The sequence below is a fragment of the Pongo pygmaeus genome, chromosome 8 (assembly GCF_028885625.2).
Source record: "Pongo pygmaeus isolate AG05252 chromosome 8, NHGRI_mPonPyg2-v2.0_pri, whole genome shotgun sequence".
Taxonomy (NCBI): Eukaryota; Metazoa; Chordata; class Mammalia; order Primates; family Hominidae; genus Pongo; species Pongo pygmaeus.
This window is the reverse complement of record NC_072381.2, coordinates 29,654,331-29,666,959: the sequence shown is the minus strand read 5'-3', so window position 1 is coordinate 29,666,959 and position 12,629 is coordinate 29,654,331. Positions and strand designations below refer to the sequence as shown.

Below are 12,629 nucleotides of genomic sequence, written 5' to 3'. Positions count from 1 at the left end.
AGTTGACAACTCCAGTTCTTTCATGTGGCCAGCCTCAAGTCAGTTAAACTCTTGCTTTTGCTCTGTCGACAAGGCTGGAGTACAGTGGCATGATTTTGGCTCACTGCAACCTCCGCCTCCTGGGTTCAAGCAATTCTCCTTCCTCAGCCTGTCTAGTAACTGGGATTACAGGTGCAAGCCACCACACCTGGCTAATTTTTGTATTTTTAGTAGAGACAGAGTTTTGCCATGTTGGCCAGACTGGTCTCAAACTCCTGACCTCTATTGATCTGCCCACCTCAGCCTCCCAAAGGGCTGGGATTACAGGCGTGAGCCACCACACACGGCTTAAACTCTTTCTTTACTGCAATACCACAGTCTCAGTGAACTGGTTTTGTCTGTAGCAGGCAGGAAGAACCCATCAGGCAATTTACAAGACCAAGAACAAGGAAGGTAGCTGTGACTTCCCCTGGGGCCCTGTCCTCTGGGCTAGAACTAAGTGGGTCTATCCAAACCCAGCTTCTCCACCTGACCTTGCTCCTTCAAGCTCTACTGCTTTCAAGTCACAACTGCATGGTGCTTTTGCTCTGGCTACAAGAGAGGGAGTGGACACACAGGAAGGGCCCTGGGCTGAGAGTCACCTTCACATCAGTTGTTGGCCTGGCTCTGGGTCAGACTTCACTTAGCCCCTTGGGTTGCAAAGTCCTCAGCTACAAAACAAACTGACCTGAGAAATGGCTTCTCAGGTCCCTCCTGGCTCTAGGAGTTGAAGCCTCTTTTGTGTGGCTTGCTCACACTATGCAAGATAATGAAAAGGCTGTTAAAGTGGAGTCCTTGTTTTTGGTTCTTGCAGAGGCTCCAAAGACCTAGGTCAGTGATTCTCCAACTTCAGCATGCTTTAGAATCATCTGGAGCGCTTGGAAAAACAGATTCATGGGCCCCATCCCACAGTGTACAATTTAGTAAGGTTGAGGTAGGGCCTGAGAATTTGCATTTCTTCTTTTTTAAAAGTGTTTGCAATTTTTATTCCAATTACATAAAAATAAAATATATTTGAATAGAAGTAGAAGACTAGAAGGCACTAACAAATAATAGTAACAGTGGTTATCTTTTAAAATAATAAAAGAGGTGGGGCCAAGGCATGGTGGCTCATGCCTATAATCCTAGTGCTTTAGGAGGCTGAGGTGGGGCCAAGGCATGGTGGCTCATGCCTATAATCCTAGTGCTTTAGGAGGCTGAGGTGGGGCCAAGGCATGGTGGCTCATGTCTATAATCCTACTGCTTTAGGAGGCTGAGGTGGGAGGATCACTTGAGGTTAGGAGTTTGAGACCAGTCTGGGCAACATAGCGCGATGCCATCACTACAAAAAATAAAAATAAAATAACATTTTAATCAGCAAAGGAAAATACATTTGTTTTGTTTTGTTTTTGAGATGGAGTCTCACTCTGTCGCCCAGGCTGGAATGCAGTGGCACGATCTGGGCTCACTGCAACCTCCTCCTCCCAGCTTCAGGCAATTCTCCCAAGTAGCTGTGATTACAGATGTGCCACCACTACGCCCAGCTAATTTTTTGTATTTTTATAGAGATGGGGTTTCACCATGTTGCCCAGGCTGGTCTTGAACGCCTGAGCTCAGGTGATCTGCCCACCTTGGTCTCCCAAAGTGCTGGGATTACAGGCCCAGTGTTTTCTTTAATGCCGAAAATTTCTGCAAATAATTCTTTTCACAAAACATCCTTTTCACAAAACATCCTTTGTTGACATTCTACAAATACCATCCAATAATGTTCCTAATACTTTCTTCTTGTGGAGGGAGTGTATATTTCTTTTTGACTTTTGTAATATTTATTATTTCAGGAAGATTTTTCAGAGAAACCTGCTAACCTTCTATTTGAGATATTAGATATCCTTGATTTATTTGTTTTTCTCCCTCGTTAGTATAAACAATTGGAATTTAAGTGTCATTTGCTGAGATACCACATTTTTTCAATGCCTCTGAAATATTGTTATTTGGGGAAAGGTTGAAAATAATTTCACTAGATAGAGCTCTTGTCTTCATTTCTCCCAGTCTGTAGAGGCAAACTGCTTTCTTTGTGGCTGCAAATATCTCAAATGGATTGACAATCACTGCAGGATGTATCAGTGAGCCATCAGTGATACCTTCCATGGCTTTCTTTCACAAGTTCCCCGCATTTTTTACATCTTTAAATAATATTAATAGAAGTGTCGGCCAGGTATGGTGACTCACTCCTGTAATCCCAGCACTTTGGGAGGCTGAAGTGGGCGGATCACCTGAGGTCAGGAGTTCGAGACCAGCCCGGCCAACATGGTGAAACCCTGTCTCTATTGAAAATAGAAAAATTAGCCAGGCGTGGTGACACATGCCTGTAATCCCAGCTACTTGGGAGGCTGAGGCATGAGACTCACTTGAACCCGGGAGGCAGAGGTTGTAGTGAGCCGAGATTGGGCCACTGCATTCCAGCCTGGGTGACAGAGCAAGACTCCGTCTCAAAAAAAAAAAAAAAAAAAAAAAAAGAGGCCGAGCACAGTGGCTCACTCCTGTAATCCCAGGACTTTGGGAGGCTGAGGTGGGTGGATCACCTGAGGTCAGGAGCTCGAGACCAGCCTGGCCAACATGGTGAAACCCTATCTGTACTAAAAATACAGAAACTAGCTGGGCATGGTGGCGCATGCCTGTAGTCCCAGCTACTCAGAAGGCTGAGGCGGGAAAATGGCTTCAACCTGGGAGGCAGAGGTTGCAGTGAGCCGAGATGGTGCCACTGCACTCTAGCCTGGCGACAAGGCAAGACTCCATCTCCAAAAAAAAAGAAAAAGAAAAAATAGAACAGTCACCCATCCAGTCACCTGTCCAGTCTCTGGTGCATCTCCTGCAGGTCTTGTAAGTTCCCAGGTGACGCTGATGCTGCCAACTGGGGACCACCCTTTCAGAACCTTTGTCCTAGAGCTAGAGGCACCAGGTATTCTCCAGTTCTTACAAGACATGCCAAGAGATTGGAACCCTACTCTGCCAGCAATAAGAAGGCTCCTACAAGCAGACACCTAACCCTATACCTGACAACAGATTCTGACATAACCTGTTTCCTAAGGTCGGTCTCATAGAGACTGTTCAATGATAACTAATATTCACAGAGTGCATTACAGTTTTCAGAGAGCTACACTTTACTTCATTTGTTCTTCCTCACAATTCTATGATACGGATACCGCATCTTCATTTTTGGAGAAAAAAAAGTCAAGTCTTTGATGAGTGTCATGGTCAAGACTTTGATGAGTGTCATGCAGCTACAAAGAGGTGGAGTGGGGACCCAGGACTCACCCAGGTCTTTTTAGTCATCCATGATCTCTGTACTTTACCAAGCTGCACTTCAAACTACTCTTCTGGTTTACTGGAGCACTGGGTTTTTTTGTTGTTGTTGTTGTTGTTTTTTGAGATGGAGTCTTGCTCTTTCACCCAGGCTGGAGTACAGTGTCACCATCTCAGCTCACTGCAACCTCCACCTCCAGGTTCAAGTGATTCTCCTACCTCAGCCTCCCAAGTAGCTGGGATTACAGGTGGGTGCCACCACCCCTGGCTAATTTTTTTGTAGTTTTAGTAGAGACGAGGTTTCACCATGTTGGCCAGGCTGGTCGCGAACTCCTGATCTTAAGTGATCTGCCCGCCTCAGCCTCCCAAAGTGCTGGGATTACAGATGTGAACCACTGTGCCCAGGCTGGGGCACTGTTTCTTTTCTTTTCTTTCTTTCTTTTCTTTTTTTTCTTTTTTCTTTTTTTTTTTTTTTTTTTGAGACAGAGTTTCTCTCTTGTTGCCCCAGGTGGAGTGCAGTGGCATGATCTCAGCTCACTGCAACCTCCACCTCCCGGGTTCAAGCGATTCTCCTGCCTCAGCCTCCTGAGTAGCTGGGACTACAGGCATGCGCCACCACGTCCAGCTAATTTTTGTATTTTTAGTAGAGATGGGGTTTCACCATGTTGGCCAGGCTAGTCTCAAACTCCCAACCTCAGGTGACCCACACACCTCTGCCTCCCAAAGTGCTGAGATTACAGGCGTGAGCCACCGCGCCCAGCCCTGGGGCACTGTTTCTGACCAGAAAACTACTTCTTGAGGTGCTAATTAGGGATAATTTTAACACATGCAAAACTGTGTTATTCAGACGGCCATTTTTCCCTGCTTCCATTGCAAATCCCAGTAGAAACCTGACCTGGAAGCCCTTGCTCTTGCATTAGAACATGGCATGGAAATGGTCTGGTGAAATAGTGAATTAATTTTCGTTGTGTTTCAGTCATTGTCCTCAGTGGTGTCAGTTTTTCTGTACTGTCCAATGTGCTGGAGAACGACTCTCTGGATAGGATTGTCCAAAGATACATTTTGATACTTAGTTCTCAGTTTTGATTTTTCAAATCTCTGATCACTTTCTTTTTTCTTTCTTTTTTTTATTTTTTGAGACAGAGTTTCGCTCTTGTTACCAGGCTGGAGTGCAATGGCATGATCTCAGCTCACCGCAACCTCCACCTCCCAGCTTCAAGTGATTCTCCTGCCTCAGCCTCCCTAGTAGCTGGGATTATAGGCATGCGACACCACACCCAGCTAATTTTGTATTTTTAGTTGAGATGGGGTTTATCCATGTTGGTCTGGCTGGCCTCAAACTCCCGACCTCAGGTGATCCGCCTGCCTCAGCCTCCCAAAGTGCTGGGATTACAGCCTTCTTTTTTTTAAAGATGGGGTCTCGCCATGTTGCCCAGGCTGGTATCGAGCTCCTGGGCTCAAGTGATCAACCTACTTCAGCCTCCTAAAGTGCTGGGATTACAGGCATAAGTCACCATATCTGGCTCTGATCACTTTCTTCATTCCTTTCTGTCCGCAGCAAACATAATGAACAGCAAGTTCTTAGAAATATTTGGCAGACAGTTAACATAAAGTGATGACTGCAAACAGAATAAGGTCACTCTCCTCTGCAGGTAACTCTTCTGCATTGACTACTAGGGACTTCCTAAATAATGTTACTTAAGTGATGTGTCGGGCTCATTCTCGATCAGTCCTTCAGGGAATGCCAGCTGTGGAGAGGATGCTGTTGCTGTCTTTCATGATGAATGACCCAGTGTAGTTAAAGGTAATTCAGGCCTGTTTACTAGGATGGACACACACACACACACACACGCTCACAATCACCTATCACCTTAAATGTTTCCACTTTAGGACAAATGGACTATCTTACAATGACTTAACTATGCTTGTCCTATGGTGAAACATTGACTCTTGACATCGGGTTTTTTTTGTTTGTTTGTTTTTCTTTTGGAGACGGAGTCTTGCTCTGTCGCCCAGGCTGGAGTGCAGTGGCACAATCTTGGCTCACTGCAACCTCCGCCTCTGGGTTCAAGCAGTTCTGCTGCCTCAGCCTCCTGAGTAGCTGGGATTACAGGCACCCACCACCACACCTGGCTAATCGCCCAGCTAATTTTTTGTAATTTTAGTAGAGACGGGGTTTCACCATGTTGGCCAGGCTGGTCTTGAACTCCTGACTCAGGTGATCCACCTGCCTTAGCTTCCCAAAGTGTTGGGATTACAGGTGTGAGCCACTGTGCCTGGCCAACATAGGCCTTTTGAATGAGAGATTAAAAACCATGTTCATTCATCCTGAGATTCTCCCCCCATCACAGGGTCCTGCATTCCTCATCAGTGATGCTGAGAGATGAGTGGGGCATAGGGCATCAGTTCTGACCAGTGGGAGTCTCCCAAGCCACAAGGGATGGAGAGAATTGGGCTTTCTGGTCTTACAGTCAAAACCCCATCTTTGCAAGCCTATTTCCCTAAGACCAGAGTCTAAGGAGAGAGGAAAGGGGAAATGCTGTGACCTCAAGCCCTCTGGACATTGTGAAGGTTGGATAGTTGGTCTTGAGCAGCAGCTAGACAGAGATGAGCCCAGAAGGGCAGTAGTGGCCGAGTAGAGGTAGGGAGAAAGGACAAAGGCCGCCTTGATGCATGACGAGGGCATTGACAGGAGCACCAGGGCCAGGGGCAGGAACCAAACTTTCCCAAAGTTCTCAATGAGTTGACAGAATGCATTTTTTAGCAAACTGGTTGAGAGTCATCCAGAGCAGGATGATTCTCCCTTGAGATCTTCCTCGCTTGGAATTTTTTTTTTTTTTTTTTTTTTTTTTGAGATGGAGTCTCACCGTGTCACCCAGGCTGGAGTGCAGTGGTGCGATCTCAGCTCACTGCAACCTCCACCTCCCAGGTTCAAGTGACTCTCCTACCTCAGCCTCCTGAGTAGTTGAGATTACAGGCGCTCACCACCACGACCGGCTAATTTTTTTGTGTTTTTATTATAGAGACGGGGTTTCACCATGTTGGTCAGGCTGGTCTTGAACTCCTGACCTCAGGTGATCCGCCCACCTCGGCCTCCCAAAGTGCTGGGATTACAGGAGTGAGCCAACACGCTGTGGCCCCACTCTTGGATTTTATGCACTCAATCAACTACCTTCTCACCCAAATTTGGTTGCATAGCTTTGGTGAAAGTCAGGCCTCTCCTTCAGTGAAAAAATAATTTTAATACCTAATTATTTATCTTACATAGTAGCACAATAAAATGCACCACATTCTGAAGAAATTTCAGAATTACGGGAATAAGTCAGGAAAATTCAGATGGGCTACAATATCCACTACCTTAAACTCCAAAGACAAGGTTAATATTCACATATTTGTGGCTGAGCGTGGTGGCTCACATCACACCTATAATCCCCAGCGCTTTTGGAGGCTGAGGCAGGAGAATTGCTTGAGGCCAGGAGTTCGAGACCAGCCTGGGCAACATGGTGAAATCTCATCTCTACAAAAAAATTAAAAAATTAGCCAAATGTGATGACGTGCACCTGTGGTCCCAGCTACTTGGAAGGCTGAAGTGGTAGGATCACTTGAGCACAAAAATTCAAGGACACAGTGAGCTATGATTGCAACATTGCCCTCCAGCCTGGGTGACAGAGGGAGGTGCTGTCTCTAAAAATTAATTAAGTAATTAATTTAATTGATTAAAAAAACAAACCATTTGGAGTCTGGGCGCAGTGGCTCACACCTGTAATCTCAGCACTTTGTGAGGCCGAGGTGGGCAGATCACCTGAGGTCAGGAGTTCAAGACCAGCCTGGGCAACATGGTGAAACCCCATCTCTACTAAAAATACAAAAAATTAGCCGGGCATGGTGGCTGGCACCTGTAGTCCCAGCTACTCGGGAGGCTTAGACAGGAGAATTGCTTGAACTTGGGAGGCAGAGGTTACAGTGAGCAGAGATCCCGCCACTGCACTCCAGCCTGGGCGACAGAGCAAGACTGTCTCAAAAACAAAACAAAAACCATTTGGTAAGCTGTAAAGATCCATTACTGGTATTCTGTGGAACGGGTATCCTAGAAGGGACCGTGAACGGGAGAATGAGCTCAAAGGAAGAACAATGGGAAGATGCTGAACACAGACTTCCCCTGTTCACAGTTATGCCTAAAGGCTACCATAGCTGTCTTTGGAATATCCAGCTCCTCAAATACAGTTCTATTCCTGGTGTTTGGTGTGTTGTATAGGCAGCATTTCAGTATGACTTACTCTAAACTGAAATGTTTCGGACTCCCTGCTCATGTTCCCTAGGTTGCTGACAAACGACCTTCAGATAATCTCAGATGCTACCAACACTTGGGATGAGAGGTCACTAGGCTACAGGGCGCCCGCCCATACTAGGGAGCCGCCTTTCCCCACACTCAGCCCATCAGCACTGGAGAGAGGAGGCAGGGGGAGGAATTGCCCCTAATGCACTGCTTTTGGTTTTAGCTTTTTTTCTTTTTTTCAAAAATCACACGAAGATAAAGCAAAGCTGTAGTTGATGCAGGTGTGTTGTGTAGACGCTTGCAGTTCCACCCTCACTGTGCGCTCATTGGACAGTAACGCAACCCCAAGTAAAGGATGGTGGTTGCTGCTAATGTACTTCCATTCCACCGGGGTGAGGCCCACCAAGCAAATGGTCTATTTGGAAAAAATATAAGGACATTTGCTCTCTTACCCAGAAATGACCTTTGAACTTAGAAGAAAATGAATAAACACATAAAAATAAAAAAAAGAAAGAAAATGAATAAACACAACAGAGTTAGGTTATTACATAGTGAGGTTCATTTTCTTCTAAAGTAACAAGAGTCACAACATACATGTTGAAGTCTGATACACTCTCTGTTCCTCTCCCTGCTATGGGTTCCCCACTAATAACTTTATGAGCTCAGGCTGAAATGTCAACTTGAACTTTAGCGCTTGTGGCACAACCAACTATAACTTAGTTTAAGCATACTTATTTTATTTGATTGAGTGTTTCAATTTACTCTGCACTTCCTGAGGTTCTTGGGTTAAAACAACATGATCTAATGCAATAAAAACTAGCAAAAATATATATTTATTCTTTATTTCCAGTAGCACAAGGCCAGTTGAATCTACCCAAAGCATACCTAAACAGTGTTAATAAGCCTGCATGCTAAATGATTTTCTCTCCTTTCTGGTGCCCACACATTCAATTAAGAAGCCCCTTGGTTTGGCAATGGCATATCAACATATGCAGTTTCAGGACTAATCAAGCATGTCTGCAAGCTAAAAGGTGGTGTTAATAGTGAGTGCATAAGGACGTTTCTGAATAGTTTTGAGGCAGATTAGGCCAAGGAGAAACAAGGTTTATTCTTCAATGATTAATATTAATTTTATAACTCCTGCCAGGAGTGTAGAGCATAAGAACTTTACAATTTTTTTTTTTTTTTTTTTTGAGATAGAGTTTCGCTCTTGTTGCCCAGGCTGGAGTGCAGTGGAGTAATCTTGGCTCACTGCAACCTCCGCCTCCCAGTTTCAAGTGATTCTCCTGCCTCAGCTTCCCGAGTAGCTGGGATTACAGGCATGCGCCACCAGGCCCAGCTAATTTTTGTATTTTTAGTAGAGACAGGGTTTCCCCATGTTGGCCAGGCTGGTCTCGAACTCCTGACCTCAAGTGACCCACCTGCGTCTGCCTCCAAAAGTGCTGGGATTACAGGTGTGAGCCACTGCGCCCGGCCTGAACTTTACAATATTCTTGAAGACCTAAAACCAGGAAAGGGACCAGGGAGAAGCTGGTACTTGACTTGGACCTTAAAGCAAGAACAGAAGATTTAAAAAGAGAGAGAGTGAAGGCAGGAGAGCACAGGTAAGAGTGGCATGCAGGCACTCAACAAATATTAATAGTGCATGAACTGGCTGGGTGCGGTGGCTCACGCCTATAATCCCAGCATTTTCAGAGGCTGAGGTGGGTGGATTACTTGAGGTTGGGAGTTGGAGACCAGCCTGACCAACATACAGAAACCCCATTTCTACAAAAAATACCAAAAAAATTAGCTGGACATGGTGGCGCACATCTGTAATCCCAGCTACTTGGGAGGCTGAGGCAGGAGAATTGCTTGAAGCCAGGCGGCAGATGTTGCAGTGAGCTGAGATCACACCATTGCACTCCAGCCTGGGTAACAAGAGCGAAACTCTGTCTCAAAAAAAAAAATAAAATAAATAAATAATGCATGAACCATGTGCCAGGACCTGGACTAGATGCTAGGATACATCCGTGAATACAAATATCTCCTGGAACTTACATTGTCACGGAGGGAGACACGCAATGGACAAGTAACATATAGGGGTTACAGATGGTAATAGGTCCAATAGAGAATAGTGCTAGGAAGGGGGATAGGGAGTCCCGAGTGAGTTAAAACAGACTGACCAGGTGATGCCTCTCTGATAAAGTGACCATTTTAGTAAGACCACAAGGAAGTAAGAGAGTGGGTTGTCCAGCTATAAGGAGGAAGTGTTCTGCACAGAGGGTACAGTAAGTGTAAACGCCCTGTGGTAGAATTATGCTCAAACAGAGAAAGCATGCATTCTCAGTGGGGCAGACAGCATCCTGAGGGAGTGAAAATTCATTCTTGGAAGATGAAGAAAAACTTTTTTTTTTTTTCGAGATGGAGTCTCACTCTGTTGCCCAGGCTGGAGTGCAGTGGCGCGATCTCGGCTCACTGCAAGCTCTGCCTCCCGAGTTCAAGCGATTCTCCTGCCTCAGCCTCCCAAGTAGCTGGGATTACAGTCACATGCCATTACGCCCGGCTAATTTTTTGTATTTTTAGTAGAGACGGGGTTTCAGTGTGTTAGCCAGGATGGTCTCTATCTCCTGACCTCGTGATCCTTGTGCCTTGGCCTCCCAAAGTGCTGGGATTACAGGGATGAGCCACCGCGCCAGGCACTTTTTTTTTTTTTTTAGACAATGTCTCACTCTGTTGCCCAGGCTAGAGTGCAGTGGCGTCATCTCGGCTCACTGCAACCTCTGCCTCCCGGTTCAAGCGATTCTCGTGCCTCAGCCACCCGAGTAGCTGGGACCACAAGCACATGCCACCGCACTCGGCTAATTTTTGTATTTTTGTAGAGATGGGATTTCACCTTGTTGGCCAGGCTGGTCTGCAACTCCTGACCTCAAGTGATCCGCCTGCCTCAGCCTCCCAAAGTACTGGGATTACAGGCATGAGACACCACATTCTACCAAAACTTACTCTTTTTTTTTTTTTTTTTTTTTTTTTTTTGAGACGGAATATGGCTCTGTCACCCAGGCTGGAGTGCAGTGGTGTGATCTCGGCTCACTGCAAGCTCCGCCTCCCGGGTTCACGCCATTCTCCTGCCTCAGCCTCCCCAGCAGCTGGGACTACAAGTGCCCAACGCCACGCCCAGCTAATTTTTTTTTTTTGTATTTTTAGTAGAGACGGGGTTTCACCGTGTTAGCCAGGACGGTCTCGATCTCCTGACCTCGTGATCCACCCACCTTGGTCTCCCAAAGTGTTGGGATTACAGGCGTGAGCCACTGCGCTCGGCAAATCAGTGGCATTTCTATGCACAAACAATGAACTAGCTGAAGGAGAAAATCAAGAAGGCAATTCTATTTCCAATAGCTACAGGAAAGTATCTAGGAATAAATTTAACCAAGGAGGCGAAAGACCCCTACAAGGAAAACTACAAAACACTGGTGAGAGAAATTGCCGAGGATACAAACAAATGGAAAAACACCCCATGCTCATGGATGGAAATAATTAATATTGTTAAAATGACAATACTACCTAAAGCAATTTACAGATTTAATGCAATCTCTATCAAAATACCAATGACATTCTTCACAGAAATAGGGAGAAAAAAATCCTATTATTTGTGTGGAACCACAAAAGACCCTGAAGCAATCCTAGCAAAAAGAATGAAGCTGGAGTCAGAACACTGCCAGACCTCATAATATACTACAAAGCTGTAGTAACCCAAACAGCATGGTATGAGCATAAAAACAGACACTTAGACCAATATAACAAAATAGAGAACTCAGAAATTAATCTGCATATCCACAGGCAACTAATTTTTGGCAAAAGTGCCAAGAACACTCATTGGGGAAAGGACAGTCTGTTCAATTAATGGTGCTGAGAAAACTGAATATTTATATGCAGAAGAATAAAATCAGACCACCACCTCTCACCCTATATAAAATTCAACTCAAAATGGATCAAAGCTGGTGGGAGGGGAGCATAAAAAAATAAAAATAAAAATAATGGATCAGAGACCTAAGTATAAGATCTGAAAGAATAAAAATACTAGAAGAAAGCATAGGGAAAATCCTCCAGGACACTGCTCAGGAAAAGATTTTATGAATAAGACCTCCAAAAACACAGGCAACAAAAACAAAAATAAACAAATGGGATAATCAAACTAGAAAGCTTCTGCACAGCAAGGGAAGCAATTAACAGAGTGAAAAAACAGCCTACAGAATGGGAAAAATATTTGCAAATGATTTATCCAACAGGTGATTAATATCCAGAATATACAAGGAATTCTAACATCTCAACAGCAAAAAATAATCTGAGGTCGAGCGCAGTGGCTCACGCCTGTAATCCCAGCACTTTGGGAGGCTGAGGCAGGTGCATCACCTGAGATCAGGAGTTTGAGACCAGCCTGGGCAACATGGTGAAACCCCATCTCTACTAAAAATACAAAATTAGCTGGGTATGGTGGTGCACGCCTGTAATCCCAGCTACTCGGGAGGCTGAGGCAGGAGAATCACTTGAACCCAGGAGACGGAGGTTGCAGTGAGCCAAGATTGCGCCATTGCTTTCCAGCCTTGGTGACAGAGTGAGATACCACCTCAAAAAAAAAAATCTGATTAAAAAATGGGCAAATTATCTGAACAGACATTTCTTAAAAGAAGACATATAAATGGTCAACAAAGATATGAAAAAAATGCTCAGCATCACTAACTATCAGGGAAATGCAAATCAAAACCACCATGAGATATCATCTCACCCCAGTTAGGAGGACTATTATCAAAATCACAAAAAGTAACAAATGCTGGCGAGGGTGTAGAGAAAAGGGAATTCTTACACGTTGTTGGTGGGAAAGCAAACTAGTACAGCCACTATGGCGAATGGTATGAAGGTCCTTCAAAAAGCTACAGATGGAACTACCATATGATCCAGCAATCCTACTACTGGAAATTTATCCAAAGACAAGGAAATCATTATATCAAAGAGACACCTGTATCCCATGCTTACTGCAGTACTATTCACAATAATCAAGATATGGAATCAACCT

At 45.0% G+C, this 12,629-nt stretch overlaps 1 non-coding gene and 1 pseudogene across 1 annotated transcript; both read right to left on the bottom strand.

The window, feature by feature from the left end:
* Positions 1 to 1,718: 1,718 nt before the first annotated feature.
* Positions 1,719 to 2,190, bottom strand: LOC129006659 (EKC/KEOPS complex subunit TPRKB-like; annotated as a pseudogene).
* A 5,620-nt stretch (positions 2,191 to 7,810) lies between these two features.
* Positions 7,811 to 7,936, bottom strand: LOC129007012 (U4atac minor spliceosomal RNA). The gene has a single exon (XR_008492193.1). It is a non-coding gene; the product is annotated as a U4atac minor spliceosomal RNA (small nuclear RNA).
* Between the last annotated feature and the right edge of the window lie 4,693 nt (positions 7,937 to 12,629).